Source organism: Pimephales promelas, chromosome 18, assembly GCF_988280905.1.
Source record: "Pimephales promelas chromosome 18, fPimPro1.hap1.1, whole genome shotgun sequence".
Lineage (NCBI taxonomy): Eukaryota > Metazoa > Chordata > Actinopteri > Cypriniformes > Leuciscidae > Pimephales > Pimephales promelas.
This window is the reverse complement of record NC_142786.1, coordinates 9423031-9443630: the sequence shown is the minus strand read 5'-3', so window position 1 is coordinate 9443630 and position 20600 is coordinate 9423031. Positions and strand designations below refer to the sequence as shown.

General features: G+C 38.8%; 1 long non-coding RNA gene across 10 annotated transcripts in view; it reads left to right on the top strand.

The window, feature by feature from the left end:
- Window positions 1–20600, top strand: part of LOC120483507 (uncharacterized) — an 81396-nt gene that overhangs the window by 13230 nt on the left and 47566 nt on the right. For 5 of the 10 annotated variants that reach the window (XR_016147424.1, XR_016147425.1, XR_016147426.1 and 2 more), the window contains exons 4-7: window positions 1946–2074; window positions 3505–3758; window positions 8350–8911; window positions 11854–11924. This is a non-coding gene — a long non-coding RNA (uncharacterized LOC120483507). The remainder of the gene's footprint in view (window positions 1–1945; window positions 2075–3504; window positions 3759–8349; window positions 8912–11853; window positions 11925–20600) is intronic. The other 5 variants (XR_016147423.1, XR_016147428.1, XR_016147427.1 and 2 more) reach the window with 5 other exon arrangements.

The following is a 20600-nucleotide window of genomic DNA, read 5'->3' as shown; positions in this document are numbered from 1 at the left end:
CTCCAAACTGATTGTCAGAATGGGAAAGAAAGGTGATTTAAGCAATTTTAAATGTGTGGCATGGTTGTTGGTGCCAGACGGGCCATTCTGAGTATTTCACAATCTGCTCAGTTACTGGAATTTTCATGCGCAACCATTTCTAGGGTTTACAAAGAATGGGATGGAAAGGTAAAAAAAACAGTATGCGGCAGTCCTGTGGGCGAAAATGCCTTGTTGATGTTAAAGGTCAGAGGAAAATGGGCCGACTGATTCAAGCGGATAGAAGAGCAACTTTGACTGAAATAACCACTCGTTACAACCGAAGTATGCACGAAGCATTTGTGAAGCCACAACATGCACAACCTTGAGGCGGATGGTCTACAACAGCAGAAGACCCCACCGGGTACCACTCACCTCCACTACAAATAGGAAAAAGAAGCTACAATTTTCAAGAGCTCACCAAAATTGGACAGTTGAAGACTGGAAAAATGTTGCCTGGTCTGATGAGTCTCGATTTCTGTTGAGACATTCATGGTAGAGTCACAATTTGGCGTAAACAGAATGAGAACATGGATCCATCATGCCTTGTTACCACTGTGCAGGCTGGTAGTGGTGGTGTAATGGTGTGGGGGATGTTTTTTTTGGCACACTTTAGGCCTCTTAGTGCCAATCGGGCATCGTTTAAATACCACAGCCTACCTGAGCTTTGTTTCTGACCATGTCCATCCCTTTATGGCCTCCATGTACCTATCTTCTGATGGCTACTTCCAGCAGGATAATGCACCGTGTCACAAAGCTCGAATCATTTCGAATTGGTTTCTTGAACATGACAATGAGTTCACTGCACTAAAATGGACCCCACAGTCACCACATCTCAACCCAATAGAGCATCTTTGGGATGTGATGGAACGAGAGCTTCGTGCCCTGGATGTGCATCTCACAAATCTCCATGAACCTGCAAGATGCCATCCTATCAATATGGGCCAACATACATCAATGCCATGTAGAATTAAGGCAGTTCTGAAGGCAAAAGAGGGTCAAACACAGTATTAGTATGGTTTTCCTAATAATCCTTTAGAAGAGTGTGTGTGTATATATATATATATATATATATATATATATATATATATCTTGTGAAGGAGTATAAAAGGAGGATAAAAAAAGTTATATTTAAATATTCAGAAGTGCAAATGAGTTTAAAGAGACGTTTACACCTTTTATTTCAGTCTGTTCCTCACACTTCATACAGATTTGGAATGATATGAAGTTGGGTAGATAATGGCAGTATTTTCTTTTTTTTGTGTAAGCTATCCTTTTAAAACTGTGGACACAAGCAGTAAAACTTAAACTATTTTAATTTTTTTTTTCCCCCTGAAGTATGTGTGGGTGGCCTAAGTGTGTACACAGTACTTGTTTGCCATTTGAGAGCCAGTACATCAGGAGTCAAGCATAACAATGCATATGCGTTTCAATTCAAAAACTTTTGTATCCTCTTCACACATTTATTGCATTTCCACAGTCTCAGCACTCAAACTGTTGACAGAGCTCACTCTGTCTCCATCTGTGTCGCTCTCAAGTCTCTTTTTCTCTCTTTCCCTGCGGAGGAGGCCTGCCACATCTCTCCTCTCTCTTGTTCTTCACTGTTGTTCGTGGATGTGGGGGCAGTACAGTATCAGATAACTTTATCCTGGGCCATTGCCAGTATTTTGCGCACGCAAACGCGCACACATACACACACCAGCTGTGTGGGTGACTCGGCTCCCAGGCAATGGCAGGAGGTCAGGTAGTCCTTTGCATTGCATGCTGGGAGTGTAGGAGTGAGGGGGTGTGTGACAAGTTATTTCAGCTTTTGTTTAAAAAACATGTGCAACAGTTTTGCGAAATGTCCAAAATGAGGAGTAGCTGAGGACTGTCGTCAAGTTGAGGCTCCTAACTGAAAGTTATTTTTGTGTCGTCTTTTCACCAGGATGAAGAAAATACGTGATGAAAGAGTGATTCTTGTCCCAGTGCAGTCTGTTTGAACCGGCTACTCTGTCAGATGGCCTGAGTCCTTCATGAAGTCTTTGCAATAATCCATCACAAAAGGACTATCAAGGTGATAAATGACTTCCATTTCGTTCACATGAGGTTCATATGGCGTCGTCAGCTTTGCTTTTAATTATCGAAACCTCGCCTGATCCCGCTGTTCACATCTCCCTAAATATTGATTTGTCTGTGGAGCACAGCTAAATCAGTCAGCGTGTTCAAAGCATTGATTGTGGGCGGTAAAAAATGGGACAGAAAAAGAGAAAAAAAATAGAATTGTTTCCATTACCATGACAACATTTTTTTCCAAAAATTTCTTTGGGTCAGGTCTGGATGGGTGTTGGGACGTCTTGTGGGGATCACTCAGCCTACCCAAAGCAGTGTCACATCCTAAAATGCCAGAACACAGTACTTTTATTTAAAAAATAATTACATTTATAAAATGCATTTCATCTTGCATATGGGGCCTTAGTGAAAACATCAGATTAAAAAAAACAACAACAATGCTTGTACACTGTTTTTAAAAAAGTTGCCTTCTTAAATTCTTATTAAAGTTGAACTTTTTACTTAAAGTACATTAAACTGACTTAAAAAATGTGTTGAATCTTTTATAACTTGCATGAAAATTGCTTTACTCATTTTGATGAGTTAAAATAATGTAAAAACATATGTTGTCATAACTTATGGATCATACATTTTTTTGACCTTATATTAACTATTACATTCCATAATTACATGGAGTGTTTGTCTCACCACATGACAAATTTGAAATTTGAATTAAAAATGTGAATAACAGTCAAAATGGAATTAAAAATTATCAGTGAAATTTATATAAAAAATGAAACACATTTGTCCTTATAATCTTTCATCTAAATGTTCTTTTAGATGATTTCACCTAGGTCGTGCAGGCCTATTAAGTGACAAAAAGTATATATATATATATATATATATATATATATAGTTGTTAGAGCTTTTCTTGGCTTAAATAGCAGCTATAAAGCTTAAAGAATACACTTCTAGCTCACAGTAATGGCAACAGTAGCACAGCTCAGTACAGCTGATTTTAAGTCCATAATGTGGTGACTCGAGGCCGTTGCTTCCTCAGCACTGCTAGCGTCTGTCTGAGGGTTACCATGGCAACCGGGGCCCAAGAATGCCTCTAACTGCTCCTGACTGCCACCTGATGGCTGGGCCAAACACCTTCGTTTACTAGATTAATCATTGTGTATTTAACAAAGGGAGCACATTGTTGCTGCAGCGGCTGTAGTTCAAGAACAAGACAGTTCTACAAAGTGGCCTTTGTAAGCGGAGCTGCAGTCGGTTCAAGCATCCAAAAAAAAAAATAACAGATGGATTCAACTCTTTGAGCCTTGGGCAACGAACACGTCCCATTAAGTTCTGTCCCTCTATCACAGACACACACACAAAAAAGCCTGCAGCTGTCCTACTCTTCCAAACTCCATGTGTTGTTCTGGATTCATATACTCTTTCTCTCTTTAGGCCTTCTGGATATGTCTCAGTCTTCACTGAGGGACTGGAAGTAGCATGAAAGGAGAAGCTGTCGTGCAGTTTTTGATGGCTGTACACTAATTGCTGACCCTAACAGGTCCAATTAGAAGCTACACGCGCCCCGCGCAGGCCCAGGGGACTACACATCCCAGCATGCCGAGCACTGACATTCTCGGAGTGACATGAACAAGACAGCAACCAGACGTTCCCTCTTTCTTCTTTTTCTCACCATGCTTTTCTCCATCGTAAGTCTCAGGCTAATTTGTTAGGGCTGAGAAGCACATCCAAGTGACTTTTTATGGGCCACAGATACAGATGCATTTGCAGTTGGAGTTTTTGCCACTTTAATATAGACAGAGATTATGAAATTAGATAGTATTAATAGTTTTCAAAAGCACATGAATAAGGCTTGGGACACACTAGACGATCTCTGGAACTCTATAGATTGTCTTTGTACCTTTAAAAATAATAATATAATGTAATTCATATAATATAGTATGATATAGTACATAACATAATAACTATAATATGATTATATTACAGAGAACAAGCGGTTTGAAGTATTTATGTCTGGATTATATGGTACTATTTATGATTTTCCGTCTAATGTCCAGACAAAATTGTCTGAGCCTCCCTGATCCCAAATTGTAAATTTCAAACATATTTGATATTTACAATTTGGGATCGGGGAGGCTCTGACTCCGATTGGGAGCAGTAAAATCAGGACACAATATAGTATCATATAATCCAGCTTCTTCAAACCACTTGTTCTCTGTAGGGTAATTATGTTATAATTTGTAAAGGTACAAAGACAATCTCCATAGTTCCAGAGATTATATCACTAACTATCACTATTTTTTGGCATATTTCACTATTATACTTTTCGCAATCAGAAGTGACATATAAAACAGTGTATGCGCTTTTGATGCTATTCGTACTCTTTAATTTCATAAACTATAATGTATTTAATTATAACTATATTGCATATAGACATTTATTTGCAAGAAGAATAATATAATATTTTGAAGTACATTCAAATATGTAGAAAATTATTTCTTAATTACTACTTTTATACAAATTTAACACATACTTTTTTTTTTTTTCACCTTAGCAGCCCGGTTCTTTTAAGCACAACTTTGTTTTCTGTCAGACTTTTGCACACTGACTCCAGCCCATTACATTAAAGCTTGTCAGTTTGAGAAAGTGCTTGCTTTTTTGTGTGAAATATGCATCAGGCGGTCAGTGAATAGACTGGGGGTGGGCCGCGGGCATGACGCTGATACTGGTTTGATGGAGTCGTGCTGATGGACCTTTCCTGGTCCCGTCTATCTATGGTACTGATCTAGCGGTCTCCAGCAGCCCCATATGGATCCTATTATGTCTCGGCTCTGTCAGAGAGGAATTACAGAGCATCAGGCATGAGAACATGATGACCGTATCAAAACGTTGTCATGTCCTCTCTGCAGAGCTCTGATGTGGTACGCACACATGCTCTGACGTTGCCCCAGATTGCGGCATGGTCGCTGTCCACACGATTCGCAAGCAAATCAATAGCATTATGTCTCGTAGCCCTCACAATCTTTACATCACAAACAAGTCCCCAGGGTCTGAAAATAAACAGCTGCAGTTGGGATTAAAGCAGCCTAAAATTGTTTAAAGGAAATGCTTTTAGCATTTGAAGTGTTGCGTGTATTTTTGTGTCGAAGATAGATACAGAAACCATTAGTGTTCAGTACTTGAATCTAAAACGTTACTCTTTTAGATCCGTTCTTTTAAATTTGTACATCCGTCTCGCTTTTCACTCTTCACTTGAGCTCTAAGGCTCTTGAAAAATTCATTCAAAGAACATTGTTTGTTGATTGATTCTCAATATGGAATATTAATCCCAAATATAGATATTTTATTAGATGTGAGTATTTAAAAGTTTAATCTTGAAATAACGTAAGTGATTGAGCTGTTGGAGCTCATGCAGTATTACATTATGTATAAATGATAAATCACGCCGGCTATGTATTTTCCTCGGGAGTTAGAAGGAAAGACAGCGCACAAAAGAGGAAGAGTTGAGAGATCAGCCCCATTTTCTGCCATTTGCAAACACCTTGTTTAGTTTCCCGTGTTTACCGAACGCCTGCACGTTGATTCTCCTGACATTGAAGCATCGCCCTGGAAAAAAAGAAAAGAAGCGGAATAGATAAATAACACAACAGCGACACTGCTCCGTAATCCCTTTTGTTTCGCTGGATTTGTTCTTCTCATACGCTAAAGCAAACAATCCCCCGTAAAAAAAAAAAAAAAAACTTGGCTTGGAACTTTCCCCCCTCGACAAGCCCCCTCCCTTCATGCCCGTGTGTGAGAGAAAAAGATATTTAGTGACTTTGATATGTAAAGCTACAAAATCTTACCTGAGGCTACACAATCATCTCTCTTCCACAATCCAGTCAAATCAGGAGAGAGAGCGAGAACAAAAGAGATAGGATAGGACACCGAAGAGCAATGCAAATCTCGCTTTCTGATGAGAACAACAAAGAAGGGGGGGAAAGGATGGATGAGGAGATTAAAGGGAAGACAAAACCCCACATTTGGCCGGCGCTGGATTCGAAACGCTGCTCTCTTTCGCAGCAACCCAGTCCGTCATTCCCGAGATGTAGATTTCCATTAGAAACACGTTATTAAATGCAAAGGGTTAAAGGCGAGAGCTGTGAGGTGAAAGTGGACAATAGACTAAATGCTACATGCGCTCAGGGCAACACATCAGACTAATTTAACAGAGCATGCCTCCGTGATGTAGAGGTCAGATCTGGAGAGTTGCGAGTCCCGAAGCCCACAATGCGTTTTTTAATGAAACCGGCAATGGAAAGAATGCCCAGCCATTTAAAACGCCTGACCCCGGACTTTAACACAGCACTTGTAAATTAGCCACACAGACAGCCTTAGCTGAAAGGTCACGGACGTGTTTTTCTGCTCCTCTTTCTTTGACATAATCTAAAACGGAGGGTCTGAAATTAGCTTTAACCTCCCGAATGACACGATTATTTACATAACCGCTATGGACAGAGGGAGCGGCTCCACGCTAGATCAAAATCAACACATTGTTTTTGCCACGTCGCCCAGTGACCATCTCCGAGGGGCCCGGGGATATTTGTTGTCAGGACGAGAGCTCGGCAAAGGGCTTCAAATAATCTAATCTGGTGCATCTAAGTGTGTTCTGTCCTAACGCGCCTCTGACCCCATTCTGTTCTCGCGGATCCTGGCGGTGGGGGCCGAGGGGGGCTCATGTGCCGCGCGCTAATCCGCCGAGTCAATAGCGGCAGCGAGCGCTCGCGAATAAACCGGTGCCGCGGTGGTGGCACTATCGCGACTTGGCTTGACTCTAATGCCAGTGTCTCCTCAGGGGAAGGACTTTATTTCAGCGTCATTAAGGGAGGGTTTCGGAAAAACATTAGCGTCAAAGCGCGTGAGCTTTCATGGAACAGTACAGAGAAAGAGTGCGAGGAGAAAACCTGTCACAGCAGTTCTAGTCTCTGCGATCGCATGAGGGCGACCTGCAGTTTTAACTCTGTCAAGGCAAGAGTCTAGAGGTTCCCTGCTTCGCTCTGCCTTTTGATAGAGCATTTGAAATGCAAGAATAAACGTGTCAGCTTGGCACACAATCTGTGTCCACTGGGCCTTTGTGAGATGACCTTTGGCTGGTGAATGTCGGACTGAGTTTTTAAGTGTTATACGCATTCATTTGAGTGATTATTCATATTAGTGGATGTGCACAAGCCTTTGACTGTTTTTTTTTTTTTTCTTTCTACTTCCTTGAGGATGCCAAAGACCTTTATGCTGGGCGTCATGCACCTTTTTTTTGAGGGATCATCAGTGACAGTCTTGGTTCAGAGAATTGTAATAGAAATAATTGTGGTACCCTTTTTTTTAACGTTAATTAATGAATTCATTTATTTATTGAAATTTGAAAAGTTAATGTTTTAAAATTAAATCTGACTGATTGAGGGTTAAAACAAAGATTTCCACCATGAAGTCATGTGAACTTTATTTAATAATGTTTAATAATTTAAACATTTAATAATTAAAACAATCTTATATCTATGTAAGGTGACAGGACTATATTATTATTATTATTATTTCATGTACATTATATGGAATTTCAATATTATATATAGTACTTGTATATCGCTTATTAGACTAGTCACATTCAAGATCCACTTGGCTCACTAATTCAAGGGGGCACATGGTTAGGTGGGTAGACTGTGTGTGCCACCGTGTGTTTTTTCATACATGCAAAAGGCTTGCGTTCTCAAGTGATTGATTAGATGAGTGAGTAATGTGTGTGTGAGTGTGTGTTTAATAGTTAACACAGCAGGGAGTGGACAGAAGGGCCAAGTGTGACAGGTGGACAGGCATGATAAGGAGAGAGCAGTGCAGCCCAGCGCTCAGCAGAAGCTGAGCCCAAGAGAATATCCAGCCAAAAGCAGCTAATAGCTGATACTCATCAGAGATAGAGCCGCTGAAGATTTCCTGTCTCTGTGGAATAGTCTGTTCATTCAGCTCCAGCCCAAATTCTCCTCCCTAAACATGTACTGTATTTCATATAGTCGTGACAACGTTTTTTTTTAAATCAAGTTTTACACAAAAGGACAATTAAAGTTGGGACTGCAGGAACATGCCATGGTTAGTATAGTTTACAGTTTACGCTTATTTATTTTTTTAAAAATTTTTGGTGATGTTTCTTTTTGATATTGACATACAGCCTGGACATTATGGTCTTTGTGACCGCTCATAAGAAATACAATTACAAATGAAGTGTTTTTAATTTAACTTTTTTTTCCCTCCTAGATAAGAATGAAATCAGATGGAGACTAAACTGAGATTTTCTGCTTCTCATCGTTTACATCAAAGAAAAAGGACCCCATTAATCTTGCATATATCAGTTTCAGAACTGTTCTCTGTGATCTGTGTACATTTGTTTTTCACATAATACCGTATATGAACTTGATCATATTTGTGACTGTCCATATCTTTAATAACGAAACTCTTTATACTATACAAGAATGAGGAAATTGTGCCTTTCTGCTTCTCAGAATTCAGATTCATCTCTGCAATGTAATTTGGTAAAAGAAAAGTTTTGATGAAGACTACTCACTAAAAGGTGAGTAATTTCAATATGAACTCAAACATTTCTCATTAAATTCAGAACGAAAGATCTGCCCTATGCCATTTATAAATATGTGTATGGCTCTATAGCTTTACTGAATGTCAACAATTGTTTCTATTTTTATTTCTTAAAGGACGAGGGCCATCCACTAAACACACACAAGTGTAATTTTTGGCCCATGAATTCAAGCGATGTCCCTATCTGTGGGACAAATACATGTAAGCCTACCTACAAGATTTTCAGGTATGGAAAGATGATTTTGATTGATATGTATTTACTTAGGCATCAAACAGTCTGAATGAAGGTTCAGATCGGAGCTTGTTTGTGTCGAGCCGAATGATGTTTACGGTACAGTATCGTTCGAGCTTAGTGATTTATCACAAACGTGGCAAACAGTGAGTCAGTCAGCAGTGTGGGTGGCAATGTGTCACCAACACACAGCGCCATCTGCTAGGAGTTTGTTCAACAAAGATCGATTGTGCTTCGAGACGCTCCCTCTCTCTGTCGGTTTCTCTCCTGTGTTCGTTCTCTCACCTCCTCTCCTCTCCTTTCCTTTCCTCTACTCCGCACAGAGGAGGACGTGCGATGCCAAAATAAGAACGAGATGTTGGAAGGCACCGAAGAGGAAAAATGATCGGTTTGTCCTCTCGTTGGGAGCTGTCCAAATCTGTAGCTTCATCTGAAAAGTTTGTTTTCGCAGTTGGTCATTGCTTATAAAGCCATTAAATCTGTGCAAATGCACATAAAACGTCAGCTCACGGTGGCCCCTGGGGGTCAGTCAACGCACATCAACATGTGACTTTCAAAAACCGCAGTTTGACATACAAAAATACATCACGTTGGCCTGGTACACATGGTTAGATCTAAGGAGACTAAGCCTCACTCTAAATGCTTCCTGCAGACAAATCAAGATCTACGATACGTGTCAGCCATTATGTGAGACGTACGAGGTAAAATTGCTAATGTAAAATTGGTAATGTGATTAGAACGGTCCCTGGCAGGCGAGGCCAGGGCAGCAGTAAACAAGCCACCGCTCCTTATGTGTAAGTGAAGATGGTGGAGGAGACACAGACTCGACATGAATAACTTCAACCCAGCCTGTTTGCCCCAGAGCTAGAGGTCAGGACCCGTTTGGAAACAGCGTGTTATGGCGTTTGGACATACTTGTGCGGGTGCCGCACCAGTCTACTGTGTTTTATGCCCTTTAGCTCCTTGCATGTCAGTTAAAGTCACAGAGGACAGCAGCCGACATCTCCTTTTGCGCGAAGACAGGGGATCCATTTGTTGACAGAGCCGTCCATACATACGGCAGATTGGGATCCGTGGCCTTGGTAAAGCCAAGGGTCCTACCCCCATCAGACTCGCTGCGGTGACCCTCGTTTTGGTGTTCACGCCCAGGCAGGTGTGCCCATGATTGCAAGGTGCGTGAACTGGCATCCATCAGGGCATCCGTTCCCTTAGCGTGAATGTAAAAGAGCCTACAGTCTGTGGGTGAGGCCCTTGTCTGTTCACCTGCCAAAGGAGGGCAGAGAGGGGACTTTAAGCACAGAAGGCCTCCTTTGACCTGGTGTTCCTGATGGCCCCTGGGGTCAAGGTCCCTGGTTTAGGCGTCTAAAAGTACTATAGGTATGTTTTCATATTTGTTTTATATTATTTACGCAGCCTATTGTCATTTTTAGCATTTGATTGCACTCGGGAACGAGTCTTGTGAACCGGCAGCTCTTATTAATTGTCGGCTCTGTCTTTGCTCCAAGTTAAGAGGTTTCAGTGAAGCAACGACACAGAGGAAGAGTTAAAGAAGGATGTTTCTGGACTGACTATTTTTTTCAGATTCATTACACATTCATTATTTCCAAGCCCCCCCCAAAATAAAACATCTTATATCAGTGTTGTAGTCGAGACCACCTCACTCGAGACCAGAGAGAGTCGAGTCCGAGTCAAGACCGAGTCCATATAGAGTCGATTCCAAGTCGAGTCCGAGACCAGAGTCGGTCGAGTCCGAGTCGAGACCGAGACCAGTGAGGGTTGATTACCTAATTTACTTTTATTTACTTAGAGAAATCCTTTTTTTATTTACTGAATTTACTTGGAGTTTAAAAAATATGATCAGTTTAGGGTAAAAAGGCCACATAGTAGGTAGTGTTAAAAGTAATTTTATTACAATTTGTCATGCGCAGTTGCGCACTAGAAAATCACCAATCACTGGGCGTGTCAATCAATTTAAAGAAATATTTTATTAACATACATTAATAATCATGAAAAATATTTTGAATTGAACTCGAGTGGACTCGGGAATAAGTTCGAGTCCTAAAAAAAAATGTTTGAGTACGAGTCAATTCCGAGTCCAAATGCACAAGACCAAGACTATTAAAATATGGTCTCGAGACCGAGTCCGAGACGAGTCCGAGTCTCGAGTACTACAACACTGTCTTATATTGAAAGTCAAGTTTGAGTCTCTTCACTCAGAGTATAAATATTTTCAGAATTTGGCCCTAAAATTGGTGGGTGGGGGTTGAAAAATGTTGAGATCGAACTATTGGGGGCTTAATAAGTTTTGATCTTTCTTCCAGTTAGTTATCAAAATGTGAGATATTTACATAATGATATTTTGCTTATTTTGGGGCACACAGTGTTGACTATCTAGGTTGGGGACTCTTGTATCAGGATAGGTACTGAGTCGTATAGCCAACAATATTTGGGTGTGTGGGAGGGAGGTACACCTTATGCTATGAGGACAAGATGTCCCCACAAAGATGACAATATTCAAAATCAGAAATGTTTTGGTTCCCATGAGGAAAACCGCTTATAAATCAGACCAAATTATGTTTTTAGAAAGTGTAAAAATGCAGAAAGTTTACTGTGATTGGTAGGTTTAGGGGGTAGGGTTAGTGTCAGCACATTAGAATGATCATGTGACTCTGAAGACTGGAGTAATGGTGCTGAAATATATTCAAATAGAAAATGGTAATTTTAAATTGTAATGAATTGAATTTTTGAACGGTAGTGTGCATATGTGAATATATGCAAACAAGGGGCAACAACACCTAATTTTTTGCACTTCAACCACTGTCTGTTACCCCACCCTTGCTGACAATGATGGGAATTTGATTTGTAAATTTACAAAAGGAAGTGTAATCGCCTGCATATTGTAGTCATTAGAACTGTTTTTCTGGTTATTTCCTCAGGGACGAAATGGAAAGATAGAGAGGGAATGAGAATAATAAATGCAAATTGTGAATCCGTTTACAGAACACCGGTAAGAGCAGCTTTCTTTCTATTTTTTCTAACACCCAAAACCTCACCACTTCCTGCCTGTCCTTGGGGAAAAGGCCACACTTCTCCAGTCCGCCTATGAACAAACATCTGCCGTGAAACACGGAAGCGTTCCCCTGATGATTTGTTTCCAGCAGATCCCCTCATCCCATGTGCTGTTTAATCACGTGTTAAAACTGGCGACAATAGAGCAAGTCCCGGCAATCTGAAAATTAGACAAAAAGTCAGAACAAATTTACAGTTTTTTTTTCTTCTTGTTCTCCATCTTGATGCGTCTCGCTCTCTCCTTATGTGCTCTCAGCAGTGGCGCGGTTCCTCCTCCGTTAATTCAGTTCCTAAACACCTGCTTTTGCACCTTTGATAATTATGGCTGGAACGTTTGTTAATCCGCTCTAATAGTGCTCAAGCTGAGTCCGTTTGCAGCTAATAATTACGGCAGTCGGCATGGGGTTTGGCTCGTCTCTGGTGTAGCCCGTGTGATACAATACCGATCACAGCTCTAGCTAGCTAACATCTCGACTGGGATAACTCAACATCATGTCCCTGCCTCTTCCTTCTGCTGTCTCTTAAAACTCGGCGCTCTCTAAATGCAATATTCATCCCTCTTTTGGGACATTTATTTTGGAGATATTAGTGCAAACTTGACCTTAAAAAGAGATGAATTAATAGGATGGAAATATATCAGGAAAAATAAACGAATTCTTGAAGCCCTCAAGGAAGAGCAAACAAATCATTGGCACAGATATCACCTTTGGGAGTTGTCATACTTTGCTTTTTTTTTTTCTTCTTCTTCTTCTTATTCCACTCTCTCTCTCTCTTCTTCCACCCTGCGAAAAAGTTAGCAAGCGCTTGCATATCATCATTAGTGTGGCTGCTGCTCCTTCAGAGATCAAATGCTGTTTTCTCAGCACTAGCAGAAAGTCTGTTGGTTTTAAACTCCAGAGGGTTTGCCCCGAGGCATTAAAAACATAGGCATGTCAATCTGTGCATGTCGAAAGCACTCTCACAGGCTGCTAGATAAAAAACGGCGATCATTTAAATGGTAAATAGTCTAAATGTTTGGCGTTTGAAGAGTGGAGGAATGCCAAAATAGATGCTGCTATGGTTCATAGACGAGGGGCAAAGAGGCTTCTGCCTACCGTTTCATATGCTATGGCTAATCGTGCGTGTATAGGAGCGTCTGATCATTAGCGTTGAATTGAAAGGGGAGTTCTAAGGCCGGGCTTCCAGTCTCAGATCTTTCTGTATTGACACGTTATAAAGGTACAGACAAGAAAATGCACGCAGCAAAACACGGTAAAGAGAAGATTCTTCAGTGTTTCTTTTCTGGCTGAAAATGCTTTAATATCGAACTAAAAAGAATGAGGTTGAGCAACATGCTGTTGAGCAACAACGAAAAAGAGAAGAAAAAGGATGTGTGAAATCAAGGTGATCTTCATGTTTGTTGTACACTGAAATGAAGAATATCAAAGTACTGACAGAAACTTAAATATTAACCTTTAAAGGAGAACTCCGGTCAATTTTAACATTGAGCTCATTTTTTTTGGAGTACATTTGGAGTGCTGTCAGTACAACCCGATTTCACGACCAAATCGTACGAAATCGCCGCATGATTAAAAAGTGTCTGATTCGTACTAATTCGTACGACCTCACTCGTACGAATTAGTACGATTTTGCTAAATCGTACATATTTTACGAATTGGCCAATTCCTATGAATTCGTACGAATGACCTACCCCTTACCCCGCCCCTAAACCTAACCATCACGTGGGTTTATACAAATTGTACAAATTCGTACGAGTGAGGTCGTACGAATTAGTACGAATTAGACACTTTTTAATCATGCGTCGAATTCGTACGAATTGGTCGTGAGATAGCGTAGGTCAGTACAGACAAAAACGTCAAAAATCGGTGTTGTCTAATGTCTACACCATGTTATCGTCTTTTTAAAATTCGAATTCAAAAAGTTGAATTCAATGGGGGAAGTTCTAAACCTGCTTTTAACATCTTAACATCCTTGATTTGTGATTACGAGTGCACAACCATGTGAGTGGTGTTATTAAGAGTGACCACGATCAATCTGACTGCAGTAGATGTGAAAGATATTAATAAAAATGATGTTAATTCAGCCAGCTCACATACCTGTATTTACTTCCTGTTTTCAGTCGAAGGCCACAGTAGTCGATTGTCGATCTCACACGTGCGATCATTAGTGAATATCATCTCAAACCTCCTCCGTGTGTTGAACAGTAAAAGTTTAGTAAAAGTTTAGTAAAATTAAAATTTAAATCATGCTGAATCATGTTGATGTGTGGCAGTGTCTACCCAAACATATTAAAATAACATTAGCTAAAACCAGATGTTTCATACCAGTGAGGTTTGATATTTTTACCCCCCCCCCCCCACACACACACACACAAAAGGTTTTACATACGCATCATATAAATGTGATGTTTATCGAACTGATAAATGCATATCATTTATTCATAGGAAAAATATGAATAAATAATATACATTTATTTATTTTGTTTATTTATGATACTTTTTACAACTTCTATAAACAAGCAAAATGAAAAAAAAAATATTGATTTATAATGTATTTTTACAACTCAGCACTTCTGTAAACAAGTGCAAAAATAAGTTATGCAGTATACACACACACACACACACACACACACACACTTTGTGTTTTAATGTTGTATGGGGACATTTCATAGACAAAATGATTATCTGTACAAACTTTATATCCCCTAACCCTAAACCTACCCATCACAGAAAACAGAAAACTCTGCATTTTTACATTTTCAAAAAGCATCATTCTCTATGAATTATAAGTTGTTTTCCTCATGAGAAAAAAAAAAATGTCCCGACAAGGATTTTGGATATTGCGATCTTTTGTCCTCATCACATAGGGTATACCTGAACTACCCACACACACACACACACACACACACACACACACACACACACACACACGCACACGCACACGCACACACACACACAAGCTATCAAAATGGGGACATTGCATAGACTTCTGTTTTTATAAGCAGCTAGTTATAATTATTCATAACCCTCACCCTAACAGAAAGCTTTCTGCATAGAAAAAAAAATAGAATTGCATTGTTTTTTATATATATATATTGGGAGTTTTTGTCAGGTTTAGCAAATTTCTGGGTACAAATGTGTCCCCAAATTTGCTTAAAGGTGCCATCTGTCAAAAAAAAAATCAAATCATACTCCATATTCCATACCAGATGGGGGCAGTATACCTCCAGAAAGTGAGTTGATTTAGGATATTTGCTGATTTTGGATATTGTCATCTCACGTCTTCAAACAACACGGGCGAGCGCTGTCTTGCTCTCTCTCCCTCGTGCATATTAATCAAATAAATTGACATGATAGTAAAAGGTTGGAAGACCGCAGTTTCACATGGAGCATTTAGAGATTTTTAGAGCTTAGAGAGTCAATGAACAATCATGATCAATGAATATAGGCCGCCTCATAGACGCCTGTCTCAAATATAAGCTGGCGCATTTTGACGATATGGGAAAATAAAGCCCAGACTATTATTTGAAGTTTTATGGTATTCGTTTTGTTCGTATTACATTTTTATTGTTAGTTTGAATTAATTTGACAGACAACATTCGCTGATGTTGACCAAGCTAGCACCATTCAGAACTGCCAACTCTCACAAATTCACAAATTTTCCACACGATTGACATCAAGTTCAAGTACACACACAAGCCGTGTGAGTTACTCGTGTATTGCAGTTTGGCTGGTGGTTATGTTGCCCGTCCGCATACTGCCTCCCCTGGCCGAAACTGGTATTATGACACCTGCCGGGCCGGGGCTAGTAATTTAGCATGCTAATTCAGGTTAATATCTCGGCAACACGATAACTTGTCATTTTTTTAATGACATCATCAACCTTATTTCTTCTCATTCTTTTGATGCGTGTAGCTCATTTTTGGGATATTTTAACCTCAATTTTTACACATGGCACCTTTAAAGGTATGCTATATCTTTTGTCCCTCTAATGATAATAAAAAAAAAACTGTAATCATTTAGAGGAAGTACATTGTTTTGGTAATGCTTCGGGTCAGTGCTCATATTGATACTCTATGAACCTTCACAATAGATAATGATAATGATAAGTCATTACAATGTTAGAGAGATACATATGGCATCTGTTAATCTGATAAAAAAGCCATCTCCGCATCGCTTTTACAACATTTTATTTCCCTCGGTTCTCACCATCTCTGAAAAGAAAAAAGCCAAGTCAATGTTTATTCTCGTTTTATTACGTGTTCTGTCACATCCTTTCTTTTTTTCCAGCAGGCTCTCCTTTGTTTGCCGTTTTCCTTTCTTTTTTTAATAAAAATTGGGTTGTTCTCTGGAGTTTGGAGATTTAGAAGCTCCATGTCAAACTTCCTTGCTCATTGTGACAACTAATAACTTATGCCATCAAAGTAGTTGTGGTTATGACTAGTGATGGGAAGTTCGGTTCTTTTCCGCGAAGCGGTTCTTTCGGACAGTTCGTTTCAATGAACCTGTTCAAAAATTCGGCCCCTCATTTAAGTCCTCTTTTCACCCGTGCTCATGTATCAGCACAGCATGCAGTTGGCCAAAAGAAAGTTCGGTTCAGAGACGGTGCTATCACGCATGCTCAGTATCTCCAGCTCATCGGTTCTCTGTATCGAACATGTCCGAAAGAAACAGTTCTCGGTTCTGTACTTGTGATTCGAGAACTGCTTAACAACCAGACTCGAGAACTAGCCTGTGTTCTGAGCTGAGAACTGCTGAAACTACCAGCCTACAGTCGACAAAACTAAAAAGTCGATGCCTGTCTACAGTATGTTTACGTTGTTTTAATTAACACATTATAAACATTTACTTTGCACCCTTAAAACCTTGGCAAGAGTTTACGAGAAAGATTTATGTCAACTTATTAGAAATTAAATTAGCTGTTCCTGAAAATAATGTTTTAGTATAATAACAGTTTAATTTTAAAATCCATTCATTGTGTTTCCAATCTTTAAAATAATACAGTGAAAAGACAGTAATTATGTGATAAACATATGTTTCCAACACGTTTTATTTTGTTACACTTATCGATGCGCGTACTACTGAATACTTAAGAAACATGCATTTCTTCCCTCTGAAAAAATTGCACATCAACTCATCGGTTCTCGGTAAGTCTAACACGTCCAAAATAAACAGTTCTCGGTTCTGTACTGGTGATCTGAGAACCACTTTACCTGTACGTTCGGTAGTATGTGCATGCTAACTTTCAGCTGCTTGTGCTCATGACTTCTCTCTGCACAACATGTCTCATTTCAGTTAACTGAGAGTTAACTGTTGGAGTTAATGTAGTAAAATATACTCTGGGATATTGGTTTATTTCGATTCGGAGGGACTGTCTGGCATGTCTGAAAGTGAGTAACTTTAGTAACTTGTTGATCAGCGCTGACGCAAGACGCGAACTGTTTCGAACGATTTAGTCCGATTTAGTGAACTGGTTCAACCGGAAAGAACGATTCGTTCACGAACCGGCCATCACTAGTTATGGCGAGACATGAACATATGAGTGATGTATGGACGCTGGACATATATACAGTGGTGGAAGAAGTACTGAATCTCAGTACTTAAGTAAAATTACAAATAAACAGATACATATTTACTTTAGTAAAAGTAGAAGTAACACAATGACAACCATACTTAAGTAAAAAGTACCCGATTTTAAATGTACTTTAAGTATTAAAAGTTAAAAAGTGCTTGCATAACAATTTATTCTCTTAATGTCTATTTTTTTCTAATGATTAATAAAACATTTAATTCTAACTCGTTCCACCTAATACTCCTATAATGATGTTCAATAATGATGGAAAAAAAAAATTGTTGTCACCATTTCTGAAACAAGCTTGCAATTAGGCAATATGCACATCATGCTTATCCTTACTATATTAATAACTATCTTTGGCAGTAAACGCGATTAATTTATGTGTAATTCTGAAGCTCTTGGCTTGCCATAATCCTAACCAAACGGTGCGTTTCCTATGCACATAAAAACTAATTTTTGCGTATAAATTGCACAATAAACACACTGCGTGCGAGACGCATTGAGTGTGACCGGGTTGATATATCTATGGCAACCAAACGTCACAGGTGAGACAAACGTGCAACGAACGGGGGTCAGATTACGTTTTGGCAGGGGAAAAACAGATCAGAAAATGTAATGAAAAAGTAACAGAAGTTGTAGAAATGTAGTGGAGTAGAAAGTAGAATAATTGCTGCAAAATGTAACGAAGTAAAAGTAAAAAGTATGCACTATTTATTCTACTTAAGTAAAGTAAAGATACATGAAAAATGTACTTAAGTAAAGTAACAAAGTATTTGTACTTCGTTACATTCCACCACTGCATATATATATATATATATATATATATATATATATTTATATATACTGTATGTATATGAGAAATTACAGTATGACTTCATTATTTTACATGTTGGTCAATACAGGAAAAAAAGGGGAAAAACATGGGGAAAAGAGGCATAGATGACAAAAAGACATGACGGATATATTAGCACAGGATAAGAGTCTGAGACGTAGAACCGTGGCTGTGTTACAACTCCGGGCCTGCTGTCCTCCGTGTGTCCTCTCCCAGCGCCCTTAGATTCACGCATCACTCATCGTGTCACAGTGAACTCCAGATGCTCTCACCCAAGAGAACCATCCCACCCCTCTCATCCCTCTTCATTCCCTCCAACAATTTAGTAATGAAATATTGATTTTTAGTTAGATTCATATTGATGCTATTAGCTTTGCATTGATAAATCACAGCTCTGTGCCCGTCGGTGGCAGAGCAAGTGTTTGCGGTGCAGTGCCGGGGAGATTACAATCAAGCCATTGATGTGTTAATTTGATGGATATCTTTGATTTCTGTGTCGTTTTTTTCCCTCGCTTTTTTTTTTCTACACTGTCCTCTATTTCCACGAAGCGAGTTTCATAACAATGCTTTAGCACAAATCACACACAGCTGGATTTATGAGACTCACTGTCCATTGGAGCGCCTGTTGCCTTCTACACACTCTCTTGCTCCGTGTCTTAGTGTGTGTTTGTGGGAAGGTGATATCATACTCTTCGCCTCAAATCACCCACGCAGCATTTGAGTGTCAGCCTGCAAACATCCCAATTAAAGCCCTGAGAGAAAAAGAGGTGAAGCTAAAACTCAAAGCCCTTTTAGTCTCCACCCACAGAATGTTTCTATAAACACAGCTGAGCAATAGATGATCATCAGCATTTCATGTAACGTGATTAAATACACAATCTTTTAATTAAAGCCAGTTTCTACAGATGTATTTCTTCTAAAACAAATACGTGAGGTGACTGTTGCTTAACATGTGCACAGTTTGTAAGATTCTTTGGTCAAAAAGCACCTTTTAAATGATAATCTGAATAATTAATAATATAATAAATTACATCTGTATAAATAAAACATGATTATAAAACTGATAGTCGTCTACACTGTTAAGAACAACTTTATTTAGCAAATGCAAGCTGACTAACGTTTCAGGCACAGACACAAAAACAAATGGTAAATTACTTCTAAATCTTCAACAGCAAAAAAAAAAAAAAATGCATGCTAACAATATTCCTCCAAATGTTGTCCCAACTTGTCAAATAATTTTTTTCTGAACAAACACAATTCTTAAATTGAACAATGTACGTGTCAACTATGTATATAATTCAGTTGTGAATCATTACTCTTTTTCCCCCTTTATTTGCATAAAGTTGCTATCAAAGCTACATTGTTTGTCTAAAGCTCTATATTGGTGGAATACATACACTGTAAAAAAGATTTGTTATCACAACATGTCTTCTTTTGTCAAATCAACTTTATAATAATTTATTTAGTTCAGATAACTTATTATTTTGAGTTTCTGATGGTTAAATTAATCTACTTCATTGTATTAACTCACTTTTTCCACTTCAATCAACTTAAAATTTTAAGGCAACCCAGGTTACTTACTTTTTTTTAAGTTAAACCAACAATATTTTTTTACAGTGTAGTAATCATAACATTTTTTCTTTTGTCAAATCAACTTAAATAATTTATTTAGTTCAGATAACATATAATTTTGAGTTTCTGATGGTTCAATTAATCACCTTCATTGTATTAACTCACTTTTTCCAGTTCAATGAACTTAAAATTTTAAGGCAATCAGGTTACTTACTTTTTGAAGTTAAACCATCAATATTTTTTTTACAGTGTAGTTATTATTATTTATTATTTTTACCATGTTTATGTGTAATATATAATATGACCTTTTATTGCTTATTGCTTTTATAATGATAAGAAATACCAATACATCTATCCAGCATCAGGTCTTGTAGACCTACCTTTAAAACAAAGCAACCAGTTCTCACCAAGTAACACATAAAACATTTAACCAATACACAACTAGTAGCCAATACGTAAAATAAAATAAAACACTTTTCCTTCCTCATTGCCACAATGACATTCAATTTGAACTGAGTTTAATTGGAAATGATGATGTCTACACACAACGGAAGTTCTCTCTCATAAGTGTATCTAATATGCTATAGAGGGTAAATAAATGTAGGTTGTAAAAAGTAATGCTTGCCTGTTTGTCTT